This window comes from Nycticebus coucang, chromosome 7 (assembly GCF_027406575.1).
Source record: "Nycticebus coucang isolate mNycCou1 chromosome 7, mNycCou1.pri, whole genome shotgun sequence".
NCBI lineage: Eukaryota > Metazoa > Chordata > Mammalia > Primates > Lorisidae > Nycticebus > Nycticebus coucang.
In genome coordinates, this window is record NC_069786.1 from 92,246,294 (window position 1) to 92,259,328 (window position 13,035).

General features: G+C 37.2%; 1 pseudogene; it reads left to right on the top strand.

Annotated features, from left to right (window-relative positions):
* Positions 1-7,590: 7,590 nt before the first annotated feature.
* On the top strand, positions 7,591-8,882 carry LOC128590592 (SWI/SNF-related matrix-associated actin-dependent regulator of chromatin subfamily E member 1-like; annotated as a pseudogene).
* Positions 8,883-13,035: the final 4,153 nt, after the last annotated feature.

Below are 13,035 nucleotides of genomic sequence, written 5' to 3' on the forward strand. Positions count from 1 at the left end.
CCTTTCCCCACTCACAAAAATTCATTCAAGATGGATAAAGGACTTAAATTTAAGGCATGAAACAATAAAAATCCTCAAAGAAAGCATAGGAAAAACACTGGAAGATATTGGCCTGGGGAAAGACTTCATGAAGAAGACTGCCATGGCAATTGCAACAACAACAAAAATAAACAAATGGGACTTCATTAAACTGAAAAGCTTCTGTACAGCTAAGGAGACAATAACCAAAGCAAAGAGACAACCTACACAATGGGAAAGGATATTTGCATGTTTTCAATCAGACAAAAGCTTGATAACTAGGATGTATAGAGAACTCAAATTAATCCACATGAAAAAAGCCAACAATCCCATAGATCAATGGGCAAGAGACATGAATAGAACTTTCTCTAAAGATGACATACGAATGGCTAACAAACACATGAAAAAATGTTCATTATCTCTACATATTAGAGAAATGCAAATCAAAACAACCCTGAGATATCATCTAACCCCAGTGAGAATGGCCCACATCACAAAATCTCAAAACTACAGATGTTGGCGTGGATGTGGAGAGAAGGGAACACTTTTATACTGCTGGTGGGACTGCAAACTAGTACAACCTTTCTGGAAGGAAGTATGGAGAAACCTCAAAGCACTCAAGCTAGACCTCCCACATGATCCTGCAATCCCATTACTGGGCATCTACCCAGAAGGAAAAAAATCCTTTTATCATGAGGACACTTGTACTAGACTGTTTATTGCAGCTCAATTTACAATTGCCTAAATGTGGAAACAGCCTAAATGCCCACCAACCCAGGAATGGATTAACAAGCTGTGGTATATGTATACCATGGAATACTATTCAGCCATTAAAAAAAATGGAGACTTTACATCCTTCGTATTAACCTGGATGGACGTGGAAGACATTCTTAGTAAAGCATCATAAGAATGGAGAAGCATGAATCCTATGTACTCAATTTTGATATGAGGACAATTAATGACAATTAAGTTTATGGGGGGGCAAGCAGAAAGAGGGAAGGAGGGAGGGGGTGGGGCCTTGGTGTGTGTCACACTTTATGGGGGCAAGACATGATTGCAAGAGGGACTTTACCTAACAATTGCAATCAGTGTAACCTGGCTTATTGTACCCTCAATGAATCCCCAACAATTAAAATAAAAAATAAAAAATAAAAGAGAAGTTAAGAGACACAGGGAATCGTGCTTATTTGTGCTTATTGTTATTTGGAATAGTAGATGATAATGGAGAAATGAGAAAGAAGCAGGTGTGAAAGAGATTATGGCTAAAATTTGTCATGAATTGATAAAGAGCATATATCCTCAACTTTAGGGAAAAAAATGGACCTCTCAAACAGAATAAATAAAACCCGAATCATAACGAAAATATAGAGCACCAAAGACAAAAAGAAGATACGAAAGCACCCAGAGAGAAGACAAAGATTACATGCAAAGGAATGGCAATTAGACTGATTCCATTCAGGTAAGTGTGGATAATATTTTATGAATAATTACTTATAAATATAAATAAAATGCAACAATAGTTAACAATAGAGCATTTACTTATCCAGCTCACTATACTGATACATTTTTTAAAAAACATGGATCATCTTACAAGTGCATATTGAAACAAGACACTTTTCTGTTTTTTTTTGAAGTCACAAAGGACAGGAAAACAGTTGACCCCATATAATTGCACATTCTAAAGCAAGAGTTTAGTCTACCTTCTGCAGAATTAGCAGAAGAAATGATAGAAAACTAAAATTTTCAGAACAAATGGTACAAAACCAATTTGGAGAACCTCAGCTCATCATGTAATATAAGGACATACCAAAAAGTAGCTAAAGAGTGAACAGCTTGCTAAAGAGATAGTAGAAAAGATTCCTTAACGGAGAGCTATTGGAGTGTTGTGCACTTCCTCAGTGACAACTGCCAGGGAAAACAGGGAGAGAGATTTTTGAGCCAAGAGAAATAGAAATCTCAGGAACTGCTCTGTGTACAGTTTAGAGCTTGGAACACACACAGATAGCTTCTTAAACATATCTGGAAAATACAGAAGTGAGAAGTTGTAGACTTAAGACAGCAGAGCAGAGATAGGCTAATCTGAATTAGGAGTGAGTGGAACTTCTGCTGGCATTGTTTGTTTGTTTGGGGGAGGGGAAGGTTTGTCCGAATATGCCACCAGCATGGAACTACCATGATTGGGACTCTAAACAAAAAAAAGAAATGGACTCCTAAAAGTAGGAATTGAAAGTTTAAGTCATAAATGTCAATTAAAGGTGATCTAGCCAGTAAAATAGGAATAAGAGTTGAAGTTTTCAGAAAGGAAAGTTTCCAAATACCCCAGAAATGATCTGTGGGAGAAAAAAAGGTACGGACACCACAGCAGAATACCAACCACTTAAACCCATTCTCTTCTTCTCTTAAATCTCTCTCCCCCAGACCTGACCTGTAACTTTCTTTGTTGCTTTTAAAAACCTTTGAGTATTATTTTGATTAAATGAATGACTATAATTTCACAATGACCCGTAATCCCATTTTGATTAAGTGCTTTAAACATTTTAGGTATCTTTGATGGTATTTTTCAATTCAAGATTCTACATTAAGTCAAGATTCCAATAACTATGAGATTATCCAACTGGGCCCATGTAGACATTCAAAGAATGTCTCTCTCATCTTGTAGAGATATTAAATAATCAAACTTATTTGGCAGATTACAAGAGAAACATTGCCAAATGACATGTGATGTTAGAGCTTTTACATTCACATTTATAGACATGTTAGTTATATAAATGCTCCAAAATTGTATAAAACTCTTAGAAAGCTAAGGTCATCAGTCATAACTCTGGTTATTATGTTGTATGCTACAAAAATAACCAAATTTCCTTATCAGTTACTTATTATAAATAAAATGTCAGATTTTTAACCATGGTTACCCTGTCAGTCACAGTTTTGATTTTTTTTCCTTCTCAGGCATCAGTAATCAGATTCATGGAAAAGATTCTAACAAGTATTCTTAAATATAGATTTCTAATAACTTGAAGATAAATGGGCAAAAAGCTTTTCAAAACTCTAATTAAAAAACTGATGTATTCACTAAACTTCTTATCAATATTAAACAGAATAAAACTAATCATGTGAGATTAACTGATGAAGAAAATGTTTTTATCACTTCTATTTGAAATTGTATTGGTTTTTTACTTAAATTTCTTATTTTCCAGATTTAAGAAAAACGTATCTTTTTTATATCTACAGTTTACAGTAATTTAGTAAAGTATACTTTTGTAAAGTACGTAGAAATATTTGTTTTATCTCCATACCTGATCCGTCCAAAATTCAAAAATTATTCATAAATATTTTTATTTTTATGGAAGTATGGCATTCGCATAAATTCAACAAAAATTTACTCTCTCTTTATAGCAGAACATAATTGTAAAAATTGGTTATACTGCCCAGGCTTTGACTAAAATGTTTTATGTTTGAGAATGTGCATAGAATGCCTGGTTCAAAGATTTCCCAGCCCTACAGTGGGTCACTTCCTGGCAGGCCCAGAAACCTTGAGACTAGATTAAATCTAAAGACTGCCTTGATTTGATTTCCTAGCCTGAAGAGGTTTTGTTGTTGTTATTGTTTGTTTGGTTTTACTCTCAGGGGTACTATTATTATTATTATTTGGGATTCATTAAGGGTACAAAGAATTAGGTTACATTGATTGTATTTGTTAGGTAAAGACCTTCTTATAATTGTGTCCGGCCCCTAAGAGGGTCCCCATCCTCCTCCCAGCTCCCCTCTCCCCACTTCCTCATTCCTCTATCCCCCATCTTGTATTAGATCCTCTACTGCTTTCATACTAAAATTGAGTATGTTGGATTCTTGCTTCTCTGTTCTTATGATGCTTTACTAAGAAGAATGTTCCACCTCCATCCAGGTTAAAACAAAACATATGAAGTCTCCATCATTTTTAAGGCTGAATAGTATTCCATGGTATACAGAGAAAAAGTTATGTTTCTAAAGGAAAACTATAACACACCTGTTATTAAGTTATAGTTTTGTGCATTGTTTTCAAGTTATTTTTATCTACCTATAGATAGATCTACCTAGATTAGATCTTAAATTCCTTCAGATTCCTCCAATCTAACGTTCTTCCCTCAGATTACTAAAAAACAGGAACTTCTCTGTTTCTAAAGCTCTATAGCTCTCCTTTATCCTGGGCTATAGTTGTGATCTATTTTTCATAAGAAAGTGTGAGTAAATATAAATTGGTTTCATAAAAGTACTGAGTACTTTGGATACTTATTTTTCCATTCTTGAGATACTTTACTAAGGAGAATATGTTCCAGATCCATCCATGTAAACATAAAAGAGGTAAAGTCTCCATCTTTTTTTAAGGAGGGGGGAGGTTTGATAAAGAGAAGGTAAACAGTGGGGCCTATTACAAGGGTACCTATGTAATAAACACCTATGGAGCCTATTACAAGGGTACAAGCTAAATGTATCAAGTATAGAACATAAATGTCTTAACACAGTAATCAAGTAAATGATGTGAAAGTTATATTAATTAGTTTGATGTAAGCACTCCAAATTGTATTAAAAAAAAATCAACACATTGTACCCCACATATGCATAAATGTGTTCATTATCTATGTGTATATGACTTAGTAAAAGGAAAAAAATAAATAAATAAAAATAAATAAAATAAAAAATAAATAAAGCTCTACAGCTGAAACTAGATAAATGTTAAGGAACAAATCTCATGCCTGATATAGGGGACATACAAAAAGTTCACCTAACTGCCCAATGTCAAAACCAGAGACATTCAAACTACAAACCAAGATAAAAAGTTGATGCCTTAATGTTGTAAACAACTTTTTCCATGGTATCAGAATAAAACTCCATATCCTAATGCTTTCAGAGAAAGATTTGGTCAAAAGGAGGAAGAGTCAAAGTTGCCAGAATCCAAACAGTCACTATATTTAAAAAAAAACTCTGAAAATTAGAGTCATAAAGAGGGAGTTCTTAGATATAATTGCCTGATAGCAAAGACTATCACAAAGGACTCAGCGAAAACTACTGCCTTGACAGAGGCCATGGCCACCTTCCATAAAAAATACTTCTGCAAGGACATCTGCCCAGCAAATGCCTCTACAGTCCTGAACTGGTACATGCTTGTTACTGATCCCAGTAGCCAAAGAGAAGCAACCCAAAATAATTATGCAACCCTCCTCATGTTTTCTTTAAAAACCTTTGTCTTCCTTTACTTCCCTGATTATACACATGGTTTACCGTGCCACACGTATTCTAACTGCAGTGCCCTCTTCCTGAGTATGTATCATATGCCTTTAAAGAGCCTCTCCCTAGTGTTCTTCAGGTGGATAAGATTCAAAAATTAGAGTACATTCAAAATTTAAATATTTATCTAAAGATACCTTGATTCAAATAGGGCGCCGGCCCCATACGCCGAGGGTGGCGGGTTCGGACCCAGCCCCGGCCAAACTGCAACAAAAAAATAGCCGAGTGTAGTCCCAGCTGCTCGGGAGGCTGAGAATCGCGTAAGCCCAAGAGTTAGAGGTTGCTGTGAGCCGTGTGACGCCACGGCACTCTACCCGAGGGCGGTACAGTGAAACTCTGTCTCTACAAAAAAAGAAAAAAAGAAATGGAAAGAGACAGCACAGATTAAGGAAAAAATATTTGAAAATTAATTTTTAAAAGCAGATGATTATAGTCTGTAACATACATGTAAAGATATTACTAAGTCTCTTGGGCACGGGACACAACATGAGGGACTCTGCCGAACAAATGCAAACATTGTAAACTAGTTGTTTATATCCTCACCTTAATCTGAATTTAAGAAAAAAAAAAAGAAAATATTACTAATTAAAGACTAATAACCTGAGAAAAGAATGGACAAAATATATTGAAAAAAATTCAAGAAAAGAAGAAATCCAAATGACCAATAAACACAGAGAAAAATGTTTCCTTGGAGAAATGTACATTAAAATCATAATAAAATACCATTTTACGTTAAGAATTAAGAAATTTAGAAACCTGACAATACCTAGTGAAAAAAGGGGAACTTCTATGTCTCTCTTCTTGAGAGTGTGAAATGATGCAACTTTGGAAAGCTATTTAACAAAATTGTGTAAATTTAGAGAAACACGTATTTTACAGATCAGCAAATCTGGTAACTGCTTTGAGAATCTGCAACACACATAAAATGTTCGATCAACATTTGCACTAGTAAGCCATTACAAAAATAATTTAGAGCACCATTTTTTTAATAACCCTTCCCAAGAATAGAAAATATATTGTGCTTATATATTTAAATACACTATAGCAGTAAAAATTATTTTTAAAGTATCATAGACTAACCTCACAAACCAAACTCTGGCTAAAAACTGTATATTCGAGGATATTACCTGCATTAATGATCCCACTTGAATTAGAATCAGAAGACATTGAGAATCTAACAAAATGAATCATTAACAGCAACAACTTTATATCTAGTTAAAACTAAGTAATTAAAAGCAGACAGGGAACACTTGGAGTCACAGGACAGTCAATGCAGGAAGCAGCTTCATCTACTAGGGCTGTGGGAACAAAGCTAAAAATCAGACCTGAGAAAAGAGGGACTAATTGACTGCGGCCATTGTCTGCAAACAAGGAGGACCCCGTGGAGTTGGCTGCAGACCCTAGGGTGAGGGGCGTTGAAAGCTGGTGCCTACTCTTTGAGGAGGCAAGAATGAGGCTGGTTCTAAAAGTGCAAAAACTGCAAACTGGACTCAGCCACTGCTAATGGAAGGAACTGTTGCTGCAAGGGTTTAAAAGAGTTGCCAAACTAAGAGTAACAAACAGGGGCAGGAACAAACTAAAAATGGGGAGCAAACAGGAACCAAGTCCCTTCTTCTTGCTCCAAATTCTAGTCTCTCTAGTGTCTCCACTGGCAAACACTAATCGGGGAACAGCTGGCAAAGCAGAAATGCAGTTTGTAGAGTCTCAGCCCCAGCATCATACAACAGAGCGCGAAAAATGCGTGCTAAGTTGAGAGGCAATTGTTGAGTAACCAGCACACTATTTATTTAAAGTTTTATAAAGAAATGCATGAGATAGGAAACCCAAAATTTAAAACAGAGACCACCTCTTGATGGCTATAGCGAGAAATGTGATCTAAAAGGATCACACAGCATTCTTCAACTTTTTCGAGTTTTATTTTTAAGCTGCATGGCACATTTCAAAGTATTGATTATATTATTCTCTAGGGCAGAGGTTCTCAACCTGTGGGTCGACCCTTTTGTTACAATGAAAATACAACGCAGCATTAGGAAGATTGAGAACCACTGTTCAAGGGAAATGTGTCACTAAAAAACCAGCCAAGGGATGGAGTTCTTTTATGGAAAGAAAATGAGAGAAGTAGACACACTTCAATCCATGATATTGTGAGACACCACCTTGTCTTGTGTTGAGTTTTTTATTTACACAGTAAGCATGAGATAAAAGTTTCCACACTGAAAAGGGAAGCAGAGCCGGAGCTGCGGGCGCTTTTCCTGCCCGCGGCGTCTCAGATTCATTCTTAAGGAACTGAGAACTTAATCTTCCAAAATGTCAAAAAGACCATCGTACGTCCCACCTCCCACCCCAGCACACCAGGGTTTGTGGGATACAATCCATACAGTCACCTCGCCTACAACAACTACAGGCTGAGAGGGAACCCGGCGTCCTCTGGTATTACGATTCCCAAACCCCCAAAGCTACCAGATAAGCTGCTGATGCCCTACATGAGGTACAGCAGAAAGGTCTGGGACCAAGTAAAGGCTTCTAACCCTGACCTCAAGTTGTGGGAGATTGGCAGGATTATTGGTGGCATGTGGCGAGATCTCACTGATGAAGAGAAACAAGAATATTTAAACGAATATGAAGCAGAAAAGATAGAGTACAATGAATCTATGGAGGCCTATCGTAATTCCCCCGCGTACCTTGCTTACATAAATGCAAAAAGTCGTGCAGAAGCTGCTTTAGAGGAAGAAAGTCGACAGAGACAGTCTCGCCTGGAGAAAGGAGAAGCTTACATGAGCATTCAGCCTGCTGAAGATCCAGATGATGATGATGTGATGATGATGATGGCTTTTCAGTGAAGCATACAGCCACTGCCCGTATCCAGAGAAACCACCGCCTCTTCAGTGAAATCCTTAGTGAGACTGTGGTGCCGGACGTTCGGTCAGTTGTCACAACAGCCAGGATGCAGGTCCTCAAACGACAGGTCTAATCTTTAATGGTTCATCAGCAAAAACTAGAAGCTGAACTTCTTCAAATAGGTGGGCGGCACCTGTGGCTCAAAGGGGTAGAGCACCGGTCCCATGTGCCGGAGGTGGCGGGCTCAAACCCATCCCCGGCCAAAAACTGTGCAAAAAAAAAGAAAAGAAATAAAGGAAGAGGAAATTTCTGGAAAGCACAGATTCATTTAACAATGAACTTAAAAGGTTGTGCAGTCTGAAGGTAGAAGTGGATATGGAGAAGATGGCCGTCAAGATCGCGCAGGCAGAGGAGCAGGCCCGCAGGAGGAGAGGGAGGAGGAGGCCTCCGAACAGGCCGAGCTCGGTCAGAGCAGCGTCGGCCCGGAGGAGGAGCAAGCGGCGAGCAAAGCCAAGGAAAAGAAAGACGACGAGAACATTCCAATGTCTCACAGAGGAGACACACCTTGAAGAAACGACAGAGAGCCAGCAGAATGGTGAAGAAGGCACATCGACTCCTGACGACAAGGAGAGAGGGCAGGAGGGGGTCGACGGCACGGCCGAGGAAGGAACCAGTGAGAGCAACACGGGCTCAGAGAGCCGCAGGGCCGCAGTGAGGAGCCGCCAGCAGGTCCCATACCAGAAGATGAGAAAAAGGAATAGATGCTGCCTTGTTTTATGTGTTCTAAATACTTTTTTAAATGAAAAAATGTTTTTTGGTTTTAATGGTGTCATAGGTTTGTGTATTAATTTTTTTATTGTCCGTATTACACCACCGAAGGCTTTTGGACCATTTAGCATCATGAGCCTAATGGCAGTCACCTTTCTTAAGCATCGTGATGATGGCTTTTTTCTTTGGATCTTGTTTCTAACATTCAACTGCTGAAAGCCTCAGAATTTAGGTTAATTGAGAAAACACCCACCTCTTTTAGAAAATTATCCTTTGATGCTGCAGAATCTACTCTTACAAATGCCTTCCTACAGCTCACTTGGGTGCTTACCAAAGCCATAGCTTTAAACCTTCCCAATCCCCATCAACAGCTTCCTGAAAGTCCCCGCTCTTGTTTACTTCTACAAGGGTACCTTCTTGAAAACATAATCATGTACGAGTATTTGTCAGTTTGCTTACCCTTTTCTACTTTTAATCACTGTCAAGTATCTGAGTTAAGGAGTTGAATGTAGTGTACAGCTACTACCCTTGTATCATATTGATCCAGGGATAGTCTCCATAGTTAGTTACTAACTTAAGAGCACTCATTAAAGTGGAACAGCACATACACATTATCTGCTGCTTTTGTTATAAGTAATATTGGGTATGGTCTGGTGAATTCATCCTTATTGTACAGAAAAAATAATTACTTTTTTACCAGGCCTTCCAAAAACAGAATAGATTACAAAGCTCCATGAATTGAATATTCTTGTAATAGAATAGATAACTTCAAAATGATTAGCCTATTCCAGAAGAAAAACAGCTGGGAATTAAGTTCATCCACTTGAAATTGTTTTACAATAATCTAAACATTCAAAACCTCAAGGGTTAGGATCCCATAGATCAGAGCCTACCTTTTTAATAAACCCTCAGACTTAAAGACTAGAAGCAAGATAATTTGTGACACGTGTGCTTCCCAAAAACTAGAATAGATTTTTACTGAATAGTGGCATATCTGATGGTATATGTTTCTTAAAGGTCCAAATGTAATAAAAAAAAAATGAAAGAAAAAAGAAATTTCCACACTGAGATAACTAGTGGAATATAGATTCAGATCAAGTGAGTATTTTGACCCGGCACTAAATGGCAGAATTTCAAATGTCCTCCAGATTGACACTTGCGCCTGGTAAGAAGGGCAAATCGTCCATGAAGTCCCCATCTGCCTGTCTGAGGAACATCTGTGGTGCTGTGGACTCTCCTAAATTAGGTGGCAGGAATGCTCTGACTAGTGAAATTATCCTTCCTCAGTAATAACACTTACTGGCAGAAGAATGCTTTGGAAAGACATTTGTTTCCGGTTGTTTAAAAATGAAACCTTAAAATACACATTGAAATTTTTTATTCAATGTTTGTAACTTTTATCTGACATTGTACAGATTTATTTTGACAACCTATTTGGGTTGTTGACAAGTCTGTTCCACTTTCTGTAAGTGTGTTTTAAAGGTTTATGTTGAACTTATTTTGTATAAATCTCATAATAATGCAAAAACAAACATCAGGAAAACTGAATGCTTCTCAGAAATATATTTATCTTCATAAGGCATCTTGGAACACTAACACAAATTTTAAATGCTTTTATTAAAAATAAATTTGGACTTAAGTAACAAAAATTTATTGAGCAACTAATATGTTCAAATCAGTAGCCAAGCCTTGGAGAGAGATACTTCCAACATCCGTCAGTCATAAAGAAAGGGTAATTATGTCCCCCATATAGCTCAACTTTATCTACTTTTCTATAGTCTTACTGCCAAAAACTTAATAAAATCCCATCATCTTCTCTACCCTTGACTACAGCCTCCCTCTCACCATGGTCAGGGTCTGTTACATAATGGGTTATTTAAAATATGCATTTAAATAAATGAATGAGCTAACTTTGAATGCCTCAAAGTTGTTAATTCCAAAAATGTGGAGACACAAAATGAAGACTGGAAAGTGGGAGTGCAGGAAGCAACCTGTGGGAAGAGCAGCAAAGCAGAAGGAGGCAATGAAGTAGTGCTGGAAAGTTCTCATGTTTTAATTTCAGAAAGTCTTTGATATTTTCTTACTGAAGAGTCAGCAATAAGTTTTAGGAATTACCCCAGGGATGAGTTTTCCACAACTATTTTTCAAATTGTAAGAGTGACTGAGATGTCTCAAATCTTATGTGGAATTTTGTTGAAAAATTGTAGAAAATGTCAATAAGCCTTTCGATGCACAATTCACCAAATCAAATGACCAAATTAACTTAAAGAAATATGTAATAAATACTATGTATTGTGGATTCAAAAGATAATTGATTGCATTTATATAGACACTGACTCAGATGTTTTTGTTCAAAAAATTACTTTGTGCACCCTTCATCATGGCACCCACCTAAATATTCTGATGGGAGAATTAATTTTGTAGCTATAGCCTTCCAACTAGATAAGATTTGATTCAGCAGTAATGCTTAAATTCTAATTATTTCATGGAATCCAAAGATTTAAGAATTTGATAATTGGTACAAGTAATGATTGTTCATCACTAGCAAATTTACATTGTAAAAATCTTCTCTAGTGATATAGAATAGTGGTTTTGTATTTATTTCTTCATCTCTAAACAACAAAGAAGACTAGTCATCAGACAGTTAGACTGAGATTTGGCCTGGCAGCGTGGCTCACGCCTATAATCCTTCACTCTGGGAAGCCGAGGTGGGGGGACTGCTTGAACTCAGCCGTAAGAGACCAGCCTGAGCAAGAGTAACACCTCATCTCCACTAAAAATAGAAAAACTAGCCAGGCATGGTGGCAGGTGCCTATAATCCCAGCAACTTGGTAAGCTAAGGCAAGAAGATCACTTGACCCCAAGAATTTGAGATTACTGTGAGCTATGACACCATGGCACTCTATCCAGGGTGACAGAGTGAGACTCTGTCTTAGGGGAGGCAGAGAAAAAGAAGTGAGATTTAAAATTATTCAATTTTTTTTTCCTAATTTTTTAGCAAAGGTAAACCTAAAGGATTTTTGCCAGGCTAAGACAATATTTCTGTACAAACCAAATTACTAACCCTATGATACACATTTTCAAAATTGTTTAGGGACAGTTTTTTAGATGCGTAGGTATAAAATTCACTTAGCAAAAATTTGTCATCTTTCGTTTCACACTTCTATGTCTTGAAAGTACTTGATGCTAGTGGATCTTTCAATAGTAAAGAGAGAGAATCATAAAACCAAAATCTTCAATGTGAACTAGGTCCACACCAGACACTTGTATCCTGGGTCTGCCACTTAGTAGCAATGAAAACCCAAATAAAGCACTCAACTTCCCAGAGCTTCAGAATAACAACATCCTATCTGCTTGTCTCAGAGGAATAAGTAAGATAAAATGCACGCAATCTGGGCAAAGTGAAAGCACTGTTTGCATTTAATTAGCATTTGATACCTTACATAAACACCAGAAAAGGAGAGATTAAACCAACAAAGGAAAAAGGAACTTTATACTGAATAGCATTAGTAGTCCTAAAATGGGCCTCCCATTTCTTAGCCCAATATTCAGCATATGTTCAATAAATATCTGTTTAATTAAGCAGAAGAAACAGTTATATACTAGATTATACAGTAGAGAAAAGCTAAGACTGGAAGAACATGAGGAGAAAAAAAGACACTTGGCAGAGTTTGCTTAGATTCTAGGAAACCCCTCTTTACCTTAATTACATAAATTATTATATAGGATAGCAAGGCATGTCATATAGGAAAATATCAATCATAACAGCGGTTCTCAACCTGTGGGTCACTACCCCTTTGGGGGTCAAACACGGGACGTTTCACAGGGGATGAATCACGTTATGATTCATACGATTCATATGATTCATAACAGTAGCAAAATTACAGTTATGAAGTAGCAATGAAAATAATTTTATGGTTGGGGTCACCACAACATGAGGAACTGTATTAAAAGGTTACAGCATTAGAAAAGTTGAGAACCACTGCATTATAAGATCTAGTAAATACTACACTAAGGAAAAGGAATTAAATGCTGAGGTATTCCAGATCCTTTACCCAGGGCAGAAACAGCCTATTAGAGAGTACAGGAGACGCTCCTAAACTGACTGCCTGACTCAGTATCACTTCCCTTTCTCAGGAAAATGCA